The sequence below is a fragment of the Pseudophryne corroboree genome, chromosome 4 (assembly GCF_028390025.1).
Source record: "Pseudophryne corroboree isolate aPseCor3 chromosome 4, aPseCor3.hap2, whole genome shotgun sequence".
NCBI classification, from domain to species: domain Eukaryota; kingdom Metazoa; phylum Chordata; class Amphibia; order Anura; family Myobatrachidae; genus Pseudophryne; species Pseudophryne corroboree.
In genome coordinates this window covers 292,798,427-292,822,035 of record NC_086447.1, presented here as the reverse complement: position 1 = coordinate 292,822,035, position 23,609 = coordinate 292,798,427, and the positions used below count along the sequence as shown (strand labels likewise).

General features: G+C 43.0%; 1 long non-coding RNA gene across 1 annotated transcript in view; it reads left to right on the top strand.

Moving 5' to 3' along the window:
* The window catches only part of LOC134909395 (uncharacterized), a 48,010-nt gene extending 26,294 nt beyond the window's left edge, over positions 1-21,716 (top strand). Inside the window, exon 2 of the long non-coding RNA XR_010175910.1 lies at positions 21,426-21,716. This is a non-coding gene — a long non-coding RNA (uncharacterized LOC134909395). The remainder of the gene's footprint in view (positions 1-21,425) is intronic.
* Positions 21,717-23,609: the final 1,893 nt, after the last annotated feature.

Here is a 23,609-nt window from a genome sequence, read left to right as displayed (position 1 = left end):
TACGCTTTGATGAATAAGTGGGTTTTCAGTGCCCGTTTGAAGCTTGCAAGGATGGGGAGAGTCCAATGGATCGGGGGAGCGCGTTCCACTGAAGGGGTGCAGCACGGGCAAAATCTTGAACTCGAGCATGGGAAGCAGTGTCCAGGGCAGAGGAGAGGCGCCGGTCATTGGCCGACCATGGGGGGCGGAAGAGAGTATGAAGGGAGAGGAGGTTGGAGATGTAGGGAGCAGTGGAATTAGAGAAGGCCTTGTATGTGAGGGTGAGGAGTTTGAAGAGGGATCTGTGGGGGAATGGGAGTCAGTGCAGATTTTGTCGAAGGAGAGTAGCAGATGTGGAGTGGTGGGAGAGGAAAATAAGCCTATCTGCGGAGTTGATGATAGATTGGAGCGGAGCAAGATGGGAGCAAGTGAGGCCAATGAGCAGAATGTTGCAGTGAGATGACCAGTGAGTGGATGATAAGTTTAGTTTCACTCTGGGAGAGAAATGGCCTGATGCGAACAATGTTGCATAGCTGGAACCAACAGGATTGCACCAGAGCTTGGATGTGGGGTGCAAAGGAGAGGGAGGAGTCAAGAGTGACGCCCAAGCAGTGGAGTTGGGGAACGGGGGAGATGATGGTGTTGTCAACAGTGATAGAGATATTGGTAGGGGGTGTTACTCTGGATGGGGGAAAGATAATGAGTTCTATTTTGTCCATGTTGGGCTTCAGAGAATGCTCAGCCATCCAGGAGGAGATGGCGAAGAGGCAGCTGGAAACCTGAGAGAGGATAGAGGGTGACAGATCAGAAGAGTAGAGGTAGAGTTGTGTGTCATCAGCATAGAGGTGGTATTGAAGGCCAAAGGAGTTCATTAGCGAACCCAGGGAAGAGGTGTACAGGGAGAACAGAAGTGGGCCAAGGACAGAACCCTGAGGGACACCAACAGGAAAAATGGAAGGGTGTGATGTGGTGCCAGAGGCAGACACAGAGAAGTAGCGGTTAGTGAGGTAAGAGGTAAACCAGTCAAGGGCAGTGCTAGAGAGGCCAATGTTTTGGAGTGTGCGGAGGATGAGAGGATGATCCAGTGTCAAAGGCAGCAGAGAGGTCCAGAAGGATAAGCAGAGAGAAGTGGCCCCTGGATTTGGCCGAAAGCAGGACATTGGTGACTTTTACCAGGGCAGTCTCAGTGGAGTGGAGTGGGCGAAAGCCAGATTGTAGTAGATCAAGGATGGAGTCATCAGAGATGTAACTTGTGAGACAGCTGTAGACCAGTCGTTCAAGTAGTTTGGAGGTGAATGAAAAGAGAGATGTGGCAGTAGCTAGTGGGCGATGATGGGTCGAGGTTGGCTTTTTTGAGAATAGGTTAGACCAGAGCACGTTCGAATGGTGAGGGAAAGATGCTGGTAGAGAGTGATAGGTTGAAGAGGTGAGCAGTGGGGGAGAGGGAGCGGAGAAGACAGGAGGGAGTCCAGGGGTCAGGTTGAGGAGGGGAGGATCAGATGAGGGAGTGGACTTCCTTGTCTGCAGTGGGACAGAGGGAGGACAGGATGGGATAGATGGAGGGGAAGGATGATGGGGGCAGCAGAGGAGTGACAGGAGGATATATATCGTGTCAGATTTCCTAAAATTTGGAGATAAGAAGGAGTCAAAGTCAGTGTCAGTGAGAGAGGATGGGAGGGGAGGAGGAATGGGGCGAAGGAGAGTGTTCAAAGTCTCAAAGAGACGGTGTGGACTGGAGGACTGAGAGGAGATAAGTACTTGGAAAAAGGATTTCTTGACGAGGAAAAGCAGAGCTGTAGGAGGTAAGAATAAAAATGAAATGGAGAAGTCCATCAGAGAGTGAGATTTTCCAGAAACGTTCAGCGGAGCATGAACATTTTTGTAAGAATCATGTTACTTTAGTGTGCCAGGGTTGGGGTTTAGAGTGGATGAGGGGGACAGAGGAGTGGGGGCCACAGAGTCGAGAGCAGAGGTTAGGGAAGAGTTATAGCAGGAGGCTGCCTGGTTGGGACAGGTCATGGTGGAAAGAGAAGAGAGGAAAGTATCGAGGGACGACAGGATAGCAGGGTTGAGAGACCCCGAGATTGCGTCTGGTGATGATGGGTCAGGATGTAGAGAGGGGAGAGGAAGAAGAGAGGGTGAAAGAGTGCAGATGGTGGTCAGAGAGAGGGAAGGAAGAGTTAGTGAAATCAGAGAGATCAGGTCGGTGGGTGAAAACAAGGTCAAGGGAGTGGCCGAGATTGTGAGTAGGGGTGGAGCTCCATTGAGAAAGTCCAAAAAAGGAGGAAAGGGCAAGAAGATTAGTGGAACCTGCATTAGTAATGTCAATAGGGATGTTAAAGTCACCGAGGATGATAGATGGGAGGTCGGAGGAGAGAAAGTAATGGTCTGGTGGGATGTTTAGTGAGGGAAAGGGCAGCACTAATGGATGAGAGCATAAGTTTGAAATGGAGGAAGTCTGCCTTATAGCGTGATTTTCTCCAGTGTCGCTGGGCAGTACATGAGCATTTTTGAAGAGATCTGGTGCATTTGGTGTGCCAGGGTTGAAATTGTTATCTGCAAGGGTGAATAGTGGTAGGTAGAGTGACAGAGTCAAGAGCAGAAGTAAGGGATTCATTGTATAGGGAAGTGGCTCGTACAGGGCATGAGAGAGAAAGAATAGGAGAGAAGTGTGTCAAACAGGCAGGATAGGGATGTGGTGTCAATAGCCTCAATGTTACGCTTAGTGTTGGTAGCCTTAGAAGGTAGAGATGGAGAAGCAGAGAGAGATAAGTTAAAAGTGAGCAGGGGAAAAAGGGAGTTGGAGAAATCGCAAATATCACAACAGTGAGTGAAAAACAGATCCAGTAATCTCCCATTCACATGGAAGGGTGAGGAGGTCCACTAAGAGAGACCAAGTGAAGAAGTGAGGTTGATGAGTTTAAAGGCAGGGGATTTAGTGGGGATATCGATAGGGTTGTTAAAATCACCTAGGATAACGAAGGGAATGTCAGAAGAAAGGAAGTGAGGAAGCCAGGAAGCAAAGTTGTTGAGGAATTTGAAGGAAATGCCAGGGTGATGATAAATGACAGCAACTTGAAGATTAGCAGGTTGGTAGAGGCTTATAGCATGGACCTCAAATTTAGAGAAAGTAAGGGCTGTTTCTGGAAGTATGAGTTAGTAGGTGTAGCTAGGGGTTAAAAGGTCCTCAATGCCACCACCATGGCGACCCCCTTGGTCAGGGGGTATGTGAGAATGTGAGTCCTCCAGCAGATAGAGCAGCAGTAGAAACTGTGTCAGAGGGTATAATCAAGGTTTCAGTGATGGCTAGGAGATGCAGGGAATTGGAGATGAAGAGGTCATGGGTTGGGACCAGTTTGTTACAGATCTGTCATTTCAGAGGGCACAAGTAAGAGGGTGAAAGTCTGAGGGTGTGATGTGAATAAGATTATCAGGATTGCTGTAGCGATGAGGGGAGGTGAATTTGGAAGGAAATTACATAGAGGGTATAGTGATGGTGCTGGGTCCTGGGCTAGGAAGGGAAACTGCAAGAGTGGAGCACAGAGGGAGCACAGTATGATACTGGTGGTGGAGAGATGAGGTGACAGGGAGAGGAGTGAGAGAACAGGGCTTTATGGTGAGGTAGAGTGCCTGTGATGGGGCAGAATTGAATGACAGTGGGGTACCAGGAGAAGAGGGGAAGTGAAGCAGAGGGGAGGATGTGGGACCAGGTCACATAGAGCACTTGCAGCCAAGTGGTTAAAGCACTGTGTAATAAAAATGTAAATAAAATTGTTGTGTTTATGCACTGTGTTAAAAAGTAACGACATTAGGATGCCATTACTAGGAGGTCTGTGAGGCATTGTATCGTATGTTCAAGCATCCTGTAGAAGAATGTATATAAAACTGTTGTGTGTTCAGGCACTGTGTTAAAAAAATAATGTCATTTGGGTGGGGTTCAGTATGAAATACCACTCGTCGGGATGCCGGTGGTCACACGACCAACACCGGTATCCCGACATTGAAGATCCCGACATCAGAGAGGTTAAGTATTTTTACACCCCCCCTCTTCTCCTCTAACCCTAGCCCTCTGGGTGTGGTGGCTAGGGCTAACCCTCAGGGGGATGTGACTAGAGCTAATCTCCCTATTGACTATCCCTATCCCCCTAGTGCCTAACCCTCCCCCTACCCCCAGGCCCTACCCCTAACAGGCACCCCGATACTTATGTTTGGGATGCTAAACGTATCCATTAGGGTGCCATTACTGGAAGCGCTGTAAGTCAATATGGATTAGTTGTTGAAGAGCAGTAGCAGCAAACCAGTATTAGTGCTGCCAGTACATCAACATCTACTAAAGTTGCCCCATGGGACACAATGTTTAAGAAAGGCATCTGAAATCTAAACAATATTTCACAAATGTTAAAGAAAACATTACCTCTAATAATAAAGAGAAAATACACTGCCAAAAGTATTAATTGTCAACATGCCATGCACCATACGCTATGTGTGAGTCTGACATTTCTGACACTGTACTTGAGGAGAAGCCTCCTTCCACCATTTCTGCACCCTCTACAAATGTGGGAATGAGTAGTACAAGTAAAGATGGTGACATAGAAATTGTGGATGCTACTACAGAAGTGCAACAGGATGAGGGAATATTTGTGTATCTGACGCTAATGAGGATGTTGATGATGAGATGTTGATGATGAGAATGTTTTTTTGTCAAAGTAAATCAGCCATCAGTGGCAGCATTTCTTGCCCATGATAAAAAGAAGGCCATTGCCATGCCTCTGCTGTGTGGAATTAGTTTTACTCAAATCCTGACAACATTTGTCAAGCCATCTGTACCATTTTTTAAGCCAAAGTAAGTAGAGGTAGTGGTGTTAACTATCTAGAAATCTCCTCCCAGTTACATCATTTGGAGCGAGTTCATGCAAAGTTTTAGGGAGAATCAGAAAATTTTGGTAAAATAATACCAAGCAGTCCAGCTTTCGGCTGGATCCCAGCACATGCAAACTCCACCGCCAACACCTTCATAATTAATCTCCTCATTACTGATTGGAGGTAGTTCTCCTGCATCCAATTTGCAAAGGCTAACTGACTCCTCCCCTTTCCAGGATTCCCCAGAAGAATCCATGCCTACTAGGGCTGTTGCCTCTGCTGGGGGGTGAATCTTCATCCCAATAGGGAACCAAGAAGACTAGTAGTTTCAAACAATTGACTGTGAAAGAATCCTTTGAAAGCTGCCATCCAGTTGCACAGTGGATCACTGACCCATGATGGCTATACTAGTATAAGATCTGCATCCAATATCAACCATCAATGCATCTGGTTTTAGAGAGTCTCACTACCAAAATCCATCTCAATTCTATTTTACCAGAACAGCAATTCTTCGCCTGTACTGGGAGGTTAAAAAACCTAATTCTTGGCCTAGAAAGAGTCATTGTACCCACTATTCACTTAACCACTGATATGTGGACAAGCGATAGTGGTTAAACTAAAGATTGCATAACTGTGACAGTCCACTGGGTGGGTGTACCTCCTTCAGCAGTAGTATATAGCACATAACGCCTGCTCATTCGCTGGCTACCATCTGTATCACTGGCTTTACTAAGAGGCATATCGGTGTCAACCTGTTAGGAAAAACTCAATGATGTCATAGCAAAATGGCTTACCCCACTAGGAATCTCCTTGGGAATTGTCATTTCTGAGAATGCCAGTAATATTGTGAAAGCATTACAACTGTGTGAATTTGAACATGTGACATGTTTGTGCACACAATAAACTTGATAGTACAGAATTATTTAAAAAAAAAAAACATTTCAGGTGCATGCAGGAGTTGCTGTCTGTGGCCCAAATAATTCCTGGATATTTTTGGCAGTCAGCAGCCGCATGTAGAAGAACATAACTTAGTCTGGCACAGTGGAGAATGCTTTCCATGTTATGCAAGCTACTGAAAGCATTTGAAGTGGTAGTGGTAGTCCCTGTTGCTGAAGTGCTTGGGTTGTTAAAATGCGTATGTCCTTTCTAATATCCAACATAAGAGTGGATGGGATGGCCAAAGGGCATTTCCATCTTGCACCACTTTTCTTTTCATTATGGGCTGCATTTTGGAGGCATTGGCGAAGATAGACTGTTTTGCATAGACAAACATTTTTATTGTTTATTGCTAATACATTACTAGTTTGCAACACATTTCTAAACAGAAAAAACTGCTTTGCATTTTTACAGTTGCTCTGTTGCTTAGTTTAGCCAACCAGCCTTTGGCCAATATTGGTGAACAATATTATGAGCTGTTAGGGTTCAAAATTGATTAGAAATTACTGACATTAATGTTATTGAGGTTAATAATACTGTAGGAACAAAAACCTGATTACATGATTTTAGCTGTTTTTAGCAATTAAAAACAAATCCAGATCTTAAACCAAAACACGTGTCAGTGGTTTTGGCAACACCAAAACACGGGGGTCCACGCTCATCTCTAGATATTATAGGTAAAGCTTAAGCTGCAATGCTTTTAAATTGCTTTATTTAGTAATACAGGTTGAGTATCCCATATCCAAAATGCGTGGGACCAGAAGTATTTTGGATATCGGATTTTTCCATATTTTGGAATAATTGCATACTATAATGAGATATCATGGCGATGGGACCCAAGTCTAAGCACAGAATGCATTTATGTTTCATATACACCTTATACACACAGCCTGAAGGTCATTTAATACAATATTTTTAATAACTTTGTGTATTAAACAAAGTTCATATACATTAAGCCATCAGAAAACAAAGGTTTCACTATCTCAGTCTCACTCAAAAAATTCTGTATTTTGGAATATTCCGTATTTTGGAATATTTGGATATGGGATACTCATCCTGTATGAGCATGCTGCTGCACAAAGACTCAGAAAAGATTAAAAAAATGAGCAATGAATTATGAATTGTTTTGTTTTCGTAGCATGTTATTTTTACAATGTACTTGTATCTGTCAATGTCGCAACAGTGCAGCACTGCACACTGTGCTAACTCTGCACCTGAGTACATGACGACATGATGTCGCACCAAGGGGGCAGGGCCACCAGCCTCTTCCGGACATACCTGGTGTGAGGGTGTGAGTGACAGTGCAACAGCGATACTGGCTGCAGGTATCTGTCCCAACTAATCTGTAAACAAGATGCATGGGACCGCGGGGTAGTGACGCTGTTGCCCAGGGCTCTGTGCCAGGAAATCTTTTTAGAGATTACAGTATTTTATGTGCCATTCAATACTGTAAATGCAAATATGTGGATTTAATTTTGCTCAAATACAGATACTTAATTGCCATGTTCATAAACATGTGTACATTTATATTTGTCTTTTGGGGTGAGCATTTGTAAACGTGCTTTGCAAAATCAAAATGGGAATGTGCAGTAAACATCAAGTTCATATAAAGTCACAACCAGCACCAGAATGCCCATTTACAGAAACCACTATTCATCAGGCTGAGTCCTCAACCGGTTCCAGGAATCAGTAACTTCCAATGGGAACCAGACAATTTGTAAATAATATTTGTTTTATTGTTTTATATATATATATATATATATATATATATATACAGTATATATATATATATATATATATATATATATATATAAAATTATTTTTTTACTAAAATAAAATAATTATTATTTTATATTAGTTCATAATAAAGAAATTATGGTCAAATTACATTTGTTTGAACTCTGTACTCATTAATTTTTCAATAATCCCGGCTAACTAGCTAACAGCTGGTGACATGGCCTAATTAAGAGATGTATGCAAACTCAGTGGTTTACACACAGCTCCAATGTTAGGTGATCAGCACATACCAGGATCTGGACTGTACATGTGCAGATCTGTTTCTGCAACGACAACTGATGGGCTTGGTTCACATGCTGCACCATTTTCTGGGCATGCCAAGGCCAGTGGTTGCATCCTTAGGGAATTTATAGAGGAATCAAGGTTTCACTTCCAGCTTCCTCCTCCTATTTTTAGAGAGCTGCGTGGAGATCCAAAGGAACATTTTAAAACACAAGAGTACGAGGGGAAAGAAGAATTAACAAGGAATAAATGACATGTCACTCTATTACTTGGTATGGATGAACAAATAATCATAAGCTTAAATGTCATCAAACTGTCCACCCTCACTGTCACGAATAAGTCATTAGCAAGGACTATCTTCAATTGCTTCCAATGGGAGAAAGAACTACAACTTCTTGAAAGTAAAGTCTTACTATCTAAACTCCCTGCTACACAAAAAGGTGATGTCTCCAAAACATCTACCACACAACAGAATTCAAGTGAACCCGATTACTATGACCTCACTTTTTCAGATGTATCATCGATAATGACTATATTAAATATGCTTGAAGACTTCCTCTCTCCTTATCCATCCACATAAAAGGATGACCCGTGGAAAAATCTGACCAGAGATGAGAATGTTTTTTTAACATAGTTTCAAAAGACATGGATTTCCAAGAAATCCAAAAATTCTAACATTAATAAAAGCAGAAAGACAGTCTTTGTTACAGAGGTTAAAGAGTAGAAAGAGGTAATAATAAAACAATTAGATAAAGTGGGAAATATGGTGATTTGACTTAATGAAACATATTTATAGGAGGCCCTCGGGCAACCTGAGGACAAAAATACAGGATATCAAGGAGTTACATTTATCCCAACACTTCATCATATTCTATGTCAGGATTATGATGACGCATTTAAAAATGGTATAATTGCCGGTGGCCACGACGGCTGAGGAGTAGGCAGCAGGTCTCGGGAGCTCCCCGGCTACCAAACTCCTGACACCCATCCTGACTCCCTCTGGTGCCTCTGCCCGGCCGAATTATCCACCCCATACTGCTGGGCACCGGCGGGCATCCTTCTCCGTAGTCTCCGGGTTCCGTGGAAGTGGCAATCACCGATCTCCGGCCCTGCGGCCTACACCTCCTCCGGATCCCCGGCCTCGATTTTGGCGGCCTCGGCCGCGGGACGCCCGGAGCTCGAGCGGCGGGCTGCTGCTGCCGCCAGACGCCGCGGGAAGGCTGTGAGGAGGAGATAGCCTCTCCTCTACCTCTCGGGCTGTGGCCTGGGGCCCTGATAATAGGAGGATAAGCAGGTACTCCTGGGGAAGGGGAAGGGGCACTGCGGCCATTTTAGGAGCGGATTATAAAGACTGCTACCCATGCCTGGACATCTGATGGGCTGCCTGATAGGATTCTCCTGTGTCCTGTGAACTGTCTTTGATCTCTGAGACCTTACTGCATGCTGCTCTCACCCATTCTCAATCTATCAATATCTATACTAACTTAACATATTGTTGGAAGCACAGTCAGCTGTTCCCACTGCGCAGCTCTCCCATACTGCCACACAGGAGCTGCATATAGATTGGAACTGACTACACTGCTGTACTGCACTAATATCCTACAGTGTACTACACACCAATATCTTACCTTTGCCTCCTGAAATTGCTGCAGGATATTCCCTCCTCAATATTCCCGTCCTTATTGTTACTTTTACACAAGCCTGTATTTCCTATCCATTGATATTTTGACCTAAAGACCGGGCACTGTTGTTTCCCGCCACTGATTATATACATCCTTGCTGCTGCCGCCTTCTAATTACACTTCTATACTGTAACCCTACCCTGGGGTGAGTGTGACTGCTCCTGTCCAATATGGTTAGGAACGGCCAGAGTGCGGCCGTGGCCAAACTAGAAAGATATGCCAGGCAACCCAATCCCAGGGTGTCATCGGCTCCTTCTCAGGGAGCCTCTCCGACACACTCGAACTCCCCCTCTGCGTCTGCTGCCAATTCCCCAGCGGCAGCGGAGGCGCCGTCTATTCAACAGGTGCTGGAGGCTATAGCTGGCAGTGAACAGCGTCTCTCCGATAAGATGGAAAAGGTGCAGTGCGACCTCTCCTTACTCCGACAAGATGTTCAGCGTATCCGTGAGAGAGTGGGTGAGGCGGAGACACGGGTCTCCAACCTGGAAGATATGTGTGGCCCTCTGAAGCAGTCCGTATCCACGGTGACCCAGCAGGTTTCCTCCCTCCAGACCAAGCTTTTAGACATGGAGGGTCGGCTGCGCAGAAACAATGTAAGATTTTTAGGCCTGCCTGAAAGAGAAGAGGGCTCGCAGCCGGAGGACTTCCTCAAATCTTGGCTTAAAGAGATGTATGGCGCTGAGTCCTTTACGGCCCAATTCACGGTGGAGCGTGCACATAGGATACCATCTCGGCCGCTACCTCCTGGTGCCCCTCCTCGCACCTTCATCGCCAAATTCCTGCATTATAAGGACCGTGACTCGGTTCTCCGCCTAGGTCGTACGAAAGGCCCATTGGTCCGTAATGGAGTCAAGGTGTCGGCCTTCCCGGACTTTGCCGCAGACGTCCAGAAGGACCGAGCCCAGTTTATGCCCATTAAACGGCGTCTGCGGGACCTCAACATCTCATACTCCATGCTGTTTCCTTCAAGGCTCTGGGTTGTGGCGGATGGGGAGACCAAGTTTTTTAATTCCCCCAGGGAGGCGGCCCAATGGCTGGACAGATTTGCGCCGGGTGCTCGGCAGCTGGCTCCGGACTGACCTCCTGCGTTGAAGAAGCTGGGGCCTGGACTACCGGAGGGAACGATCATAGATCGGGGAGCCCCCCTCCTTTGCATTGGTGGCTCAAGACTTTTACGTCCAAGTGGTGTTGGTTAGAGAGAGTTAGAGGTTTAGTTGAGAATCTAGGCCTTCTTAGCACTTGGTAGTTTGGGTTGTTTGTTTGGGATATAAGTATGCCGGTGTTCGGGGTGGTGTACGGGGAGGGGAGGGATAATTGTGAAGCTGCTAGTTGCGGCTCCGTTTGCTGTTTTTGTTTTCTTTCTTTAGTTTGTTATTTTTCTTATCTAAGTATTTTCTGAAGCAAGGATGTTTAATAATTCAGATGCTATGGCTTACAACGCAGGGCTTGTATACGTCATGTGCTGCTGTTATTAATAATGTTGATTCTCAGTTATATTTTGGGAGATGTCTATCCGGGAGGCACATAGAGCCTACATGGGGTCATGATTAACCTGAAATTTCTGGCATGGAATGTCCGAGGTCTGAATAACAAAATCAAATGATCTTTGGTTCTAAATATGATTAAGAAATATGACCCGGATATTGCATGCCTCAGTGAGACCCACTTGGAGGGACATAGGTTATTGTCTTTACGACGGGCCTGGGTGGGATGGGCTTACCATGCCTCTCATTCTTCCTTTTCTAGGGGTGTCTCGGTTCTGATTAAAAAATCAGTGCAATTTGAATTATTATCGATCAAAACTGACCCGTATGGAAGATTTGTATTTATGGAATGTAAATTGAGTTCCCAGCCCTCTTACATTTTAGCAGTGTATGTCCCCCCTCCTTTTTCATTTGCCGTGCTGCAGCAGGCTGCCTCTTTCATTGCTCCATCTCCTACCACCCCAGTGATATGCCTAGGCGATTTTAATAACATCCTAGATTTATCCTTGGACCGATGGCACTCCCCGAATGTTGCGCTGGCGGGTGGTGGTCCTACCAAGTTTGCTGACTTCTTGGATAGTTTGCAGTGGGTAGATGCGTGGAGGCTCCGTCACCCTGCGGCCCGTCAGTTCTCCTGTTTTTCCAGTACTCATGGCTCCTTCTCCAGGATTGACCTGGTGCTGGTGTCCCCCGCCCTTGTCCCTGGGATCATTGACATCCACTACGAGGCTTGAGGGGTCTCTGACCACTCCCCTCTGTTGATGACTATTGCTGTGGAAAGTCAGAGGGGGCACTCTTATTGGAAGCTGCACCCCACTTGGCTGACCCAACTGGGCGACTGCAGTGACCTGGAGACTCAGTGGGGGGGTTACTTTAACGACAACGTAGGGTCAGCCCCGGGTACGATAGTTTGGGATTAATTTAAGGCGTTTTTGAGAGGTTCATATATTGGACGCATAGCGGCTCATAAAATGTCCTCAAGGGAGAGAGAACAGGCCCTTGAAAGCGACGCCAGGGAACTAGAGTCCCAATATTTGCTCGATGGTGCCCCCGCGACGAAGACACGCTGGCTAGTGGCTCAGTCGGCTTGGTTGGCCCACCTGTCTGATAAAAACTCTCGTTCCCTCCTTTTTAATGCTACTAATATTTATATGCAGGCTGATAGGACGGGGGGCCTCCTGGCCCGTCTGATACATTATGATCGTTCTGGGTCTACGATCACCCAAATGTCCGATGGGGATGGCTCCTTTGTTGACACCACGCCGGACATTGCGCAGTTATTCAGATCTTATTACTCTGGGGTTTATAGCTCACAATTGACGTGCTCTACTCTAGATCTCTCATATTACCTGGGGAGTATTCCGCTGCCCACACTCTCCTCTGAGGCCTGTGAGCTGCTGGAGGCGCCTTTGACGCTCGAGGAGGTGACTGCGGCCATTGCTATGTCCCCTAATGGCAAGGCTCCGGGGTGTGACGGAATTCCCTCCGAGGTTTACAAAAATCATATTGATTTTTTTGGGCCCAGGCTCCATGCCCTATACTTAGATATTTTTGCCAATAACGAACTTCCCCCCTCTATGTCAGAGGCAGTTATAATAGTGATTCCAAAGCCCGGTAAGGACCCTGGGTCTCCAGACTCCTATAGGCCGATATCCCTGATTCCCACCGATGCTAAGATCCTGGCAAAGATATTGGCAGTACGGCTTAACACAGTGATCACCTCCCTCATTCACTCGGACCAGACTGGCTTCATGCCAGGGAAGTCCACGTCTATTAACCTACGTAGACTATATACCATATTACAACTCCCACATGACTCCCCTTCTGACTCGGCTGTGGTCTCGTTAGACGCGGCCAAGGCCTTTGACAGCATTGAATGGGCTTATTTATGGGAGGTGATGGCTTGTATGGGCTTTGGACCCAACTTTATCAGATGGACTAAATTACTGTATCAACATCCGAGTGCCAGGATCTTGGTGAACGGCTATGTATCCCCCTCTTTTCAACTGTCCCGTGGTACTAGGCAGGGCTGCCCCCTATCCCCCACACTGTTTGCCCTGGCCATCGAGCCCCTGGCCTGTTTGATAAGATCGCACCCAGATATTGTGGTAATCGGTACGGGTTCACGTGAGGATAGAATAGCTCTTTATGCCGACGACATGTTGTTGTTTTTGCAGGATTACACCAAGTCAATGCCCATTCTGCTACGTGTGATTGAGAGCTTTGGTGATCACTCGGGTCTTAGAATTAACTGGTCTAAATCATACATTATGCCAGTCATAGGCCCCCCTCCTACTGTTCCCAAAATCCCCCTGCCATTATGTTGGACGATACAATTTAAATACCTCGGAATCCAAATAACTAACAACCCTTCTGATTTTGTCCCTCTGAACCTGGACCCGACCATGCAGTGGGTCATGGGCAAGTCCAAAACTTGGTGTAAGCTTCCACTGACGGTGTCTGGCAGGGTTAATCTCATTAAAATGATTATACTGCCCAAGCTTTTATACATTATTCTCCAGTCCCTGGTATATATTTATCCTCTATTCTTTAGGAAATTAAATAGCGTTTTATCCTCACTGATATGGGCTAACAAACGACCTAGGATACAGCTAAATACCCTTACCAGGCAGCGCTCTGACGGTGGCCTGGCTCTGCCTAATTTTCAGATATATTACTACGCTGCTCAGCTGACTCATATTAGTGTGTGGGCACAGGATTCTGGGGTTAACTCTTTACATTGTGAGTTTATTCGCTGTTACTTTCCTCACCTCTCTCCTGTGCAGGTGCTGCTGAGTGGGAGCATAGCTCGGTTTCTTCCCCCTATTATTTTCCAGGCCTTAAAGATATGGCGGGCCCTGAGAGACCTCTTGAGATACGACGGTCTGGACCCAGATACCCTTTGGTAATCTGACTGGCTCCCTGAATTGCATGCGCTTGAGGGGCGGGAGGTATGGACCCCTAGATCGGTGGTTTCTATTTCTCAACTCTACCTAGATAATGTACTCAAATCCTTTCAACAACTGAAAGATGAGTTTGACTTACCCAATTCCTATTTTTTCAGATACCTCCAGCTTCGTCATGCCCTCCAGTCCCAGTTTGCTGAGTCCCCCCCACGAATCCTCCCGTTTCCCATCAAGACCTTTGTGGCTACTATGGGTCGAGCTAAGATGGTCTCCCTTGCGTATGGATATCTTCTTACCAAGCTCCATGCGGACCCTCTGACACGTCTCCGTGGAAAATGGGAGGAGGATATAGGTCTAATAACTGAGGAGGACTGGGCCCTTGCTCTGGAATACCCTGCCAAAGTTACCAAGTCTCTCAGGTATCAGCAAATTCAATTCTTCATTTTACACAGAACATATATGACTCCAGCTAGGCTGGCTACTTTTGGGACGGGCGGATCTGGCCTCTGTCCTAAGTGCGGGAGGGCGGTGGGAACATTTTGGCATCTAGTGTGGGATTGCCCGAGGTTGAGGGTGTTCTGGTTGGGGGTCAGGTCAATTCTGGAGAGTACGGGAGTGACTGGCGGACTGCTTACCCCACAATTCTGTATTCTGGGGAAGGGATGCTCTACTTCTCTGTCTGTTTCGATGGGTCTTTATGCTCGCAGTGTATGTGCCTTGGCTAAGGTTTGCATTGCGAGGCTATGGATGGCCCCTAGAGGCCCTTTAGTTTCTGCGCTCAAGACCTTAGTTAATGATACAATAATTAAGGAAAGATATGTATATATGAAACAAAACGCATCAGCCAAATTTGAAAGGGTCTGGTCTCCATGGCTTGACTCCCCCCATTCTCACCTGGTCCCGCAACTATAGAGGGCACTGAAGTGCTAACTTACCAAAAATTTACTGTTTAATGATGTATAATTGAGATGCTTGGCGGTTGAGCCCTGCGTGTTCGTATACTTATTTGCATGATTAATGTGGTCCTGAATCAGATGATTCCATCTCACTTTGCTTCTGTTTTTTTTTTTTTTTTTTTTTTATTATTGGTTAGTTTAAGGGCGAAAATATAAAAGTTAATGAGGATTTATATATATGGTTACGGATCTTGCAGACCCAAATGGTCTGAACAATAGGAAAGATTTGTATATTCCCTCATGGACATGGTCTGTTATTCCACAGCTGTGAATTTATTTCAAGAATGAGGTTCTGATTCGAGTTAATTGATTTATTTTTTGTGATATGATGATGCTCTGCAATGTCTGTACCTTATTCTCCAGACTACTGAATAAAAATTACTTTATTAAAAAAAAAAAAAAATGGTATAATTACCCAACAAGATCTTGAATTCTTCAAAGTGAGGAATCCCAATGATACTAACTTTCCATCTCCTTCCTTAAGTATTCCTTAGACCAATCATCTCAGGGATAAGGGAAATTATCCAAACAGTTGTTTTTAGTGAATCTTCCATCCTAGACACCAAGTGAATATGTAAGGGATACTTCTCTTCAAAAGTTCATATTGCAAAGATTAGAATTTATCTTCCAAAAAAACTACTTTACATATTATGACCAGTTCCACAATCAATATGGGATAAATGAGCACTCAGCACTCCCACACTGCTGCTAAATAAAGTAAAATTCAATTTGAAATGTTCACCTTACATTGAAATCAATTGAAATATGCTATGTGTTTGTTTTCTTCTTCAGCCCTGCATCTCTCTCAATCTCTCTCTCTCTCTCTCTCTCTCTCTCTCTCTCTCTCTCTCTCTATATATATATATATATATATATACAGGTTGAGTCTCCCTTATCCAAAATGCTTGGGACCAGAGGTACTTTGGATATGGGATTTTTCCGTATTTTGGAATAATTGCATACCATAGTGAGATATCATGGTGATGGGACCTAAATCTAAGCACAGAATGCATTTATGTTACATATACACCTTATACACACAGCCTGAAGGTCATTTTAGCCAATATTTTTTATAACTTTGTGCATTAAACAAAGTGTGTCTACATTCACACAATTCATTTATGTTTCATATACACCTTATACACACAGCCTGAAGGTCATTTTTAATACAATATTTTTAATAACTTTGTGTATTAAACAAAGTTTGTGTACATTGAGACATCAAAAAACAAAGGTTTCACTATCTCACTCTCACTCAAAAAAGTCCGTATTTCGGAATATTCCGTATTTCGGAATATATGGATATGGAATACTCAACCTGTATATATATATATATATATATATATATATATATATATATATAAATGTGAAAGCACTCACTCACTCACTCACTAATTCTCTTACTTCTCAATATGTTAGGAAGCTGACATTTAACATACATATTCTTCAGGTGAGAAATAGGAAAACAACATAATTAGAATTTTATTAAACCTCCCCTAAGGGGAATAAAATGGGGTTGCTATAATGACGTTATTACTGGTGCGTGGCTTGCATTGCGTGAATGATAACGCCCAAACAAACAATCAGATCAAAATTTGGATTGCACCTCCAGTGAGTAGAATTTAATAAACTACAAAAATGCGAAAGCCCTCACTGACTGACTGACTCATCACTATAGATGTGCAACAGACATTTTTCGGGTTTTGTGTTTTGGTTTTGGATTAGGTTCCGCGGCCGTGTTTTGGATTCGGATGCGTTTTGGCAAAACCTCCCTGAAAATTTTTTGTCAGATTTGAGTGTGTTTTGGATTCGGGTGTTTTTTTTTTCAAAAAACCCTCAAAAACAGCTTAAGTCATAGAATTTGGGGGTAATTTTGATCCTATAGTATTATTAATCTCAATAACCACAATTTCCACTCATTTCTAGTTTATTCTGAACACCTCACACCTCACAATACTATTTTTAGTCCTAAAATTTGCACCGAGGTCACTGTATGACTAAGCAAAGCGACCCAAGAGGGCGGCACAAATACCTGGCCCATCTAGGAGTGGCACTGCAGTGTCAGACAGGATGGCACTTCAAAAAATTGGCCCCAAACAGCACATGATGCAAAGAAAAGAGAAAAAGATGTGCACTGTGGTCGCTGGACAGCTAAGCTAAGCGACACAAACACCTCAATATCACAGGAATTATTTGTTCTAATCAGTGGTATTATTGGTCCAAATCACTGGAAGAAAATGACAAAATCACTGGAATTATTCATTCTAATCAATGGTATTATTGGTCCAAATCACTGGAAGAAAATGACAAAATCACTGGAATTAAATGGCAGTAATGTTGGGAATTATATCAAATGGCAGTACCACTGGACATATACGGAAGTGTCAGACAGGATGGCAGTTAAAAAAATTGGCCCCAAACAGCACATGATGCAAAGAAAAGAAAAAAAGAGGTGCACTGTGGTCGCTGGACGGCTAAGCTAAGCAACACAAACACCTCAATATCACAGGAATTATTTGTTCTAATCAATGGTATTATTGGTCCAAATCACTGGAAGAAAATGACAAAATCACTGGAATTATTTGTTCTAGTCAATGGTATTATTGGTCCAAATCACTTGGAAAAAATGGAATGGATGGATACTTGCTGTGACACAGAGCTGCAAGATACAGCAATGGCCTACTGTACAACTATATACTGTTAGTCACCAAAATGCTGCACTGTAATACTAGAAGCTAAAGAAAAGTATATATATTATCAGTACAGACAGAGCGGTGTAACTGTGACCCATGTGTCCTGACAAGCAGTATAGAAGCTATAGAAAAGTATATATATCACTGTATATCAGTAGTAGTACAGAGCACTGTAACTGTGACACATGTGTGTCCTGACAAGCAGTATAGAAGCTATAGAAAACGATTTAAAATTATTGTATATATCAGTGCAGAGTGGTGTAACTGTGACACATGTGTGTCCTAACAAGCAGTATAGAAGCTATAGAAAATGATTTAAAATTATTGTATATATCAGTACAGAGTGGTGTAACTGTGACACATGTGTGTCCTAACAAGCAGTATAGAAGCTATAGAAAATGATTTAAAATTATTGTATATATCAGTACAGAGCAGTGTAACTGTGACCATGTGTCCTGACAAGCAGTATAGAAGCTATAGAAAAGTATATATATTATTGTATATATCAGTACAGAGCGGTGTAACTGTGACACGTGTGTCCTGACAAGCAGTATAGAAGCTATAGAAAATGATTTAAAATTATTGTATATATCAGTACAGAGCGGTGTAACTGTGACACGTGTGTCCTGACAAGCAGTATAGAAGCTATAGAAAAGTATATATATTACTGTATATCAGTACAGAGCGGTGTAACTGTGACCCATGTGTCCTGACAAGCAGTATAGAAGCTATAGAAAAGTATATATATTACTGTATATATCAGTACAGAGCGGTGTAACTGTGACACGTGTGTCCTGACAAGCAGTATAGAAGCTATAGAAAAGTATATATATTACTGTATGTCAGTAGTAGTACAGAGCGGTGTAACTGTGACACATGTGTGTCCTGACAAGCAGTATAGAAGCTATAGAAAAGTATATATATTACTGTATATATCAGTACAGAGCAGTGTAACTGTGAACATTTGTCCTGACAAGCAGTATAGAGGCTATAGAAAAGTATATATATTATTGTGTATCAGTGCAGAGCAGTGTAACTGTGACCATGTGTCCTGACAAGCAGTATAGAAGCTATAGAAAAGTATATATATTATATACTGGTGGTCCCCAGTCCCCACAATGCAGCACACTGATCAGATATTTGCAGCACACTGAGCACAGATATGGAGCGTTTTCAGGCAGAGAACGTAGATATTTTCAGCACACTGAGCACAGATTATTTGCAGCACACTGAGCACAGATATTTTCAGCACACTGAGCACAGATTACGGAGCTTTTCAGGGAGAGAACGCTGCCAAATCCTCTCCGTTCAATCTCCAAAGCACGAGTGAAAATGGCGGCGACACACGGCTCCTTATATAGAATACGAATCTCGCGAGAATCCGACAGCGGAATGATGACGTTCGGGCGCGTTCTGGTTAACCGAGCAAGGCGGGAAGATCCAAGGCTGCCTCGGAACCGTGTAAAATGGGTGAAGTGCGGGGGGGGGGGGGGTTCGGATCCCGAGGAACCGAACCATCTCATCTCTACTCATCACTAATTCTCTTACTTCCCGATATGTTAGGAAGCTGAAATTTAACATACTGTAGGTATTCTTTAGGTCGGAAATAGGAAAACTACGTAATTAGAATTTTAATAAACCTCCCCTAAGGGGATGAACAGGGGGTTGACATAATGACATCAATACCGATGCGTGGCTTGCGTTGCATGAAAGATAACGGCCAAACGGACAATCAGATCAAAATTTGGATTGCACCACCAGTATGTAGAATGGACCTGTCACTTTTTACCGTATCTGCTATGGGTCCTCTTCGGGTAATGCCAAGAACCATGGATTAATATTTACTTACATTAAGATGTCTCAAATTTACATTTCTATAGATTTACCAAATTTTTAACACTCATATATATTTACATCCATGAGAATCAGAAACTCCCGTGTGAAGAACGGGTAGAACAGCTAGTGGTTTTAAAATTAAGCAAAAGAAAAATGACATCTCGATAAAAACTTGCATTGCAAAAAAATTAAGAAAACTTTGATGGTGCATTACCATTGATAACATTTGAAAAACACCCATGTAAAAAATACAAATAGATGTTACAGTTCTTTCTCCAAAGGTTGTTGAATTTCCCAGACCACACGTATTTAGTTTAATAGTAGACCTACACAGTGCTGAGGTAACACATATATAGATCACCCATGAAATCATAAATTATAGTTAGAACATTTGTTTTCCTAAATCTAAATAAACATCTTTTTACTAGCAAAACCTTGGCCAATATGTACAACAGTAGTGGTTTAGGGGTCTATACTACTAAGCATTGGAGAGATATAAAGTACCAACCAACAAGTTCTTAACTGCCATTTTACGTGCTGTGTTTGAAACATGGCAATTAGGAGCGGGTTGATTGGTACTTTATCTCTCTCTACTTTATCTCTCTCCAATGCTTTGTACATAGACCCCTTAGTAACCTAGGGGGTGATTCAATTCTTACATGGGAATTTAGCTCCAACGCTAAGAGCCTGGGAGTTATTCAACTACTTCCTGTGATGACCACTATGTATATCCTGGGTTAATTTCCAGGGCTAGCTGCATTAATCTATACCGTTAGCCTGATGAAGGCAACTGATCTTTCAGGATATTAATCTAAAGATTTGGAATCTTTTTGGTAATTATAGAGATTCAATCTAGTTTCAAGCTATCTTCATGTGCTTTATGCAAAATATCTGGTGAGTTGCCTTTTTTTATTATTTAAAAATATACTATTAGCCTGTTCAATGATACCAGTCTTTTAAACAATTGTGTTAATTGCTTCTCATTCTGCCTTGACCTCTATGATGTTGGCTTTGTTAATACAAATAATTATTTGCATCTACTGTTTCCTGTTTTTAAATGAATAACTTAAGCTTAAATCAATAGAGAAATTCTTACAATCAATCTTTTGCATGTGCAATATGGAAATGAAGGACAAATAATTATTTAACTCAACACCAATTAATCTAAAATAAAAATCCCGATCCCAACTAAGGGGTACATTTACGAAGATAGGAGTTTTTTTTAGAACTGGTGATGTTGCCCATAGAAACCAATCAGATTCTACGTAACATTTATCTATCTGCTTCTAGAAGATAATACATAGAATGTGATTGGTTGCTATAGCCAACATCACCTAAAAAAACCACCCACCTTAGTAAATTTACCCTTTAAATATCAAATTGTCAGTATAGGCTGTACAAGTAAAATGTTCTTCTTTTATGGACTAATTCCAATCAATATACAGTATATCAGACATATTCTTTATATAAACAAGGTAATCCATAATTTCTCTTCATATCTGCTGTGAAGATACCAGTGAACAGCCCATCTAACATTTGGTACACACGGAGAGATCCGTGCTTAAAATCTAAGCAATCTTGCTAGATTGCTTAGATTTTAAGCACGGATCTGCCGTGTGTATGCCCTCCAGCGATAGGGCCGCGCATCGCTATCGCCGATGCTAGATTGAGCTGCATGCAGGCTCAATCTAGCGGGTCGCTCACTTCACCGTTGTGTGAAGTGAGCGGCCCCCCGTCGGCTTTCCCCCTCGCTCAGCACATCGCGCTGTGCTGAGCGGGGTGAGAGATGTGTGCTGAGCGGTCTGTGTTAAGATCGTTCAGCACACATCTCTCCCGTGAGTACCCCCCTTTAGAGTCTTTAAGACAAATAAACATGTCATGCGGTCATTTACAAAGCTGTGAAAATGTATCTAGTTTGCATGATTGTTAAAGTTCATACAATGCTAATTGCTGTATTTGAAAAAAAAAAAAAAGACTTTTCTGGTCTTAAGAGGAGCACAGTGTTCTTTATTATCTGTTACAATAAAGCATAGTCGCTTGTTATAACAAAACTGTCTTTGTAATCACTTCTCAGGGTGCAGGAAAGAATAATGGGCCTGATTCAGATGTGGTTGGAGGAGCTATCACTTCCTTGGAAGCAGCAGTTATAGCACTGTATAGTAATACAGCAGGAGGCGGGGAAAGCAGTCAGATAGCGTGTGTTTGCATGCTGAGAATAAAGAACATGAAGGTTCATTGGGGAAGAAAAAGGACCTCCAAGGAAGGAACCTATAAGATATATAGCGACCAGATGGGTTGCATGACATGTATTTGTTCCTGAATAAAAAAAAAAGAATAGGATATAAAGTAATGGGATACAATGCAACTGGAGATACTGTACATTGTCAGTGAGGGATCACGTTGTGTTTCAAGGCTTGTGCCTTTAAATCAGTGGCACATATATCATGGGTTCATGGTGTGTAGGGTACACAATCCTGTGGGCCCAGGGGTCCCTATTCCACACACACTGTACCCAAGACCAACCACTATGATTGCCCAAACTGCCATATACGTGGCATGTGGTGACAGCGGTCGGGATTCCGGCATCTGTATTTCGACCGCTGGGATTCCGTCCGGCGGGATCTTGACCGCCTCCCGTGACAGCTTTGCTCTCTTCTGCCATTTTTCCATATGTTTTCCCGGAAAGCTGGCATCACGGGTTCAGGTATGGGTGGGGTGATGCTGCTCGGTGCAGAGAGAGTGCGGCACACAGGCATCCTCAGCTCTTAAAAAGCCACTGCTTGTAGTCCCATCTATCACAATCCAGCACTGCAAGGACAATGGTAGAAAGGAGTGTGAGTTTGATGCATGATGTACTGATATGTAGTCGGGTCTTAGGGTGTGGGGATGGATTCTCATAGCGTTACTACAACCCACGCCTACAGATTATCTTATTCCACCACATATGGTATGACGCAAGGCTCCTGTCAAGGTGTGCATGGAGATTGGGTCATCAAACCCACTCCTTTGTGAAATAAATGTCATACATCCAACCTGTTTCATAGTTATATACTGTACAAAATGTTGTATTTAGTTCCACATTATGTATAGTATAAATATTTGATATTCTCCTATAAGAGAACCAGTTACAGAAGTTTATTATAGTTTTCTTAGATCATTGCACTTCATTTGGATGCATTCTTCTGTATCCCCTTAGTTAATAGTATTATACAGTACATGTAGTATACGCCTCATCTAATTGCATTAGAAACATACAGAATGTATATATGTCATATGTACATATCTATATATTAATGGCACTTGAGTTATAAGTCAATATCTTTTGGACTCCCTCCATTTAATTAGTAAACAAGCAAGAGCTTAATTAATTAGATGTTTGCCTTTTGCAGCAGCCCATAGGAATATTCTAAAAGCATCAGGACTTACTTCAGTGTTGCTCTCTGTACGGTTGGATCCAAACTATCCAACAAGCTCACCGAATGAATCATGCATTATAAATAAATATCTGTCAAATCAAACAATTACTTAAGATTCAGTTATTATGCAATGGAATATAAAAGTAAATAAGCGACATCTGCTGGCAAGTGCTGGAGAAATGCAATTGTTCTCATATTACCTCTTTAGCATTTCAGGCTAATTTGTGGCAGAATTAATCAAAATGAGCTAAACCCTTTATTCAAAACAGCAGCTCAAAGGGGATGAAATGTAGAGATGAAGGGGTCAGTGCAAGACAATGTATGCACCGCAGAAGGCGCAGCTGTGGGTAGATAATGAGATGACACACAACTTTACACAAATGCACTTTCAAGGGCTGAAATAGACAGTATACAACTGTAAACATTTATGAGATGAATGATTATTTCATTCATCCGATTCATGTAAATCAGGCGAGCTGCAATACTGATATGTCTCAATAGCTACATGCATAAGATGTTACTCATTTGTATATAAAACACATAATTCGACCAGTCAAGGCTCACTAGACAAATAAACATCTGCTACTATGGAAAGCATTGTGATGCATTGCAATTGTGTAATTGTGTGGTGCTGAAGTACCTACGATAAGATTATTAATGCTTCTGAATCTGGGTAGGTATAGCATGTCATGTGTTTAGCTCAGGGCCAATGTGGGCAGCTGCCTTTAGTCCAGCCACATTTCACTTGAGAAATTCTGACCGTCAGGTGAATGCAGCTTTCTGTTATCCTTCAAGGCTCATTCATTGAAAATGAATCCTGGCATAAATGAGATGAAAGTTTA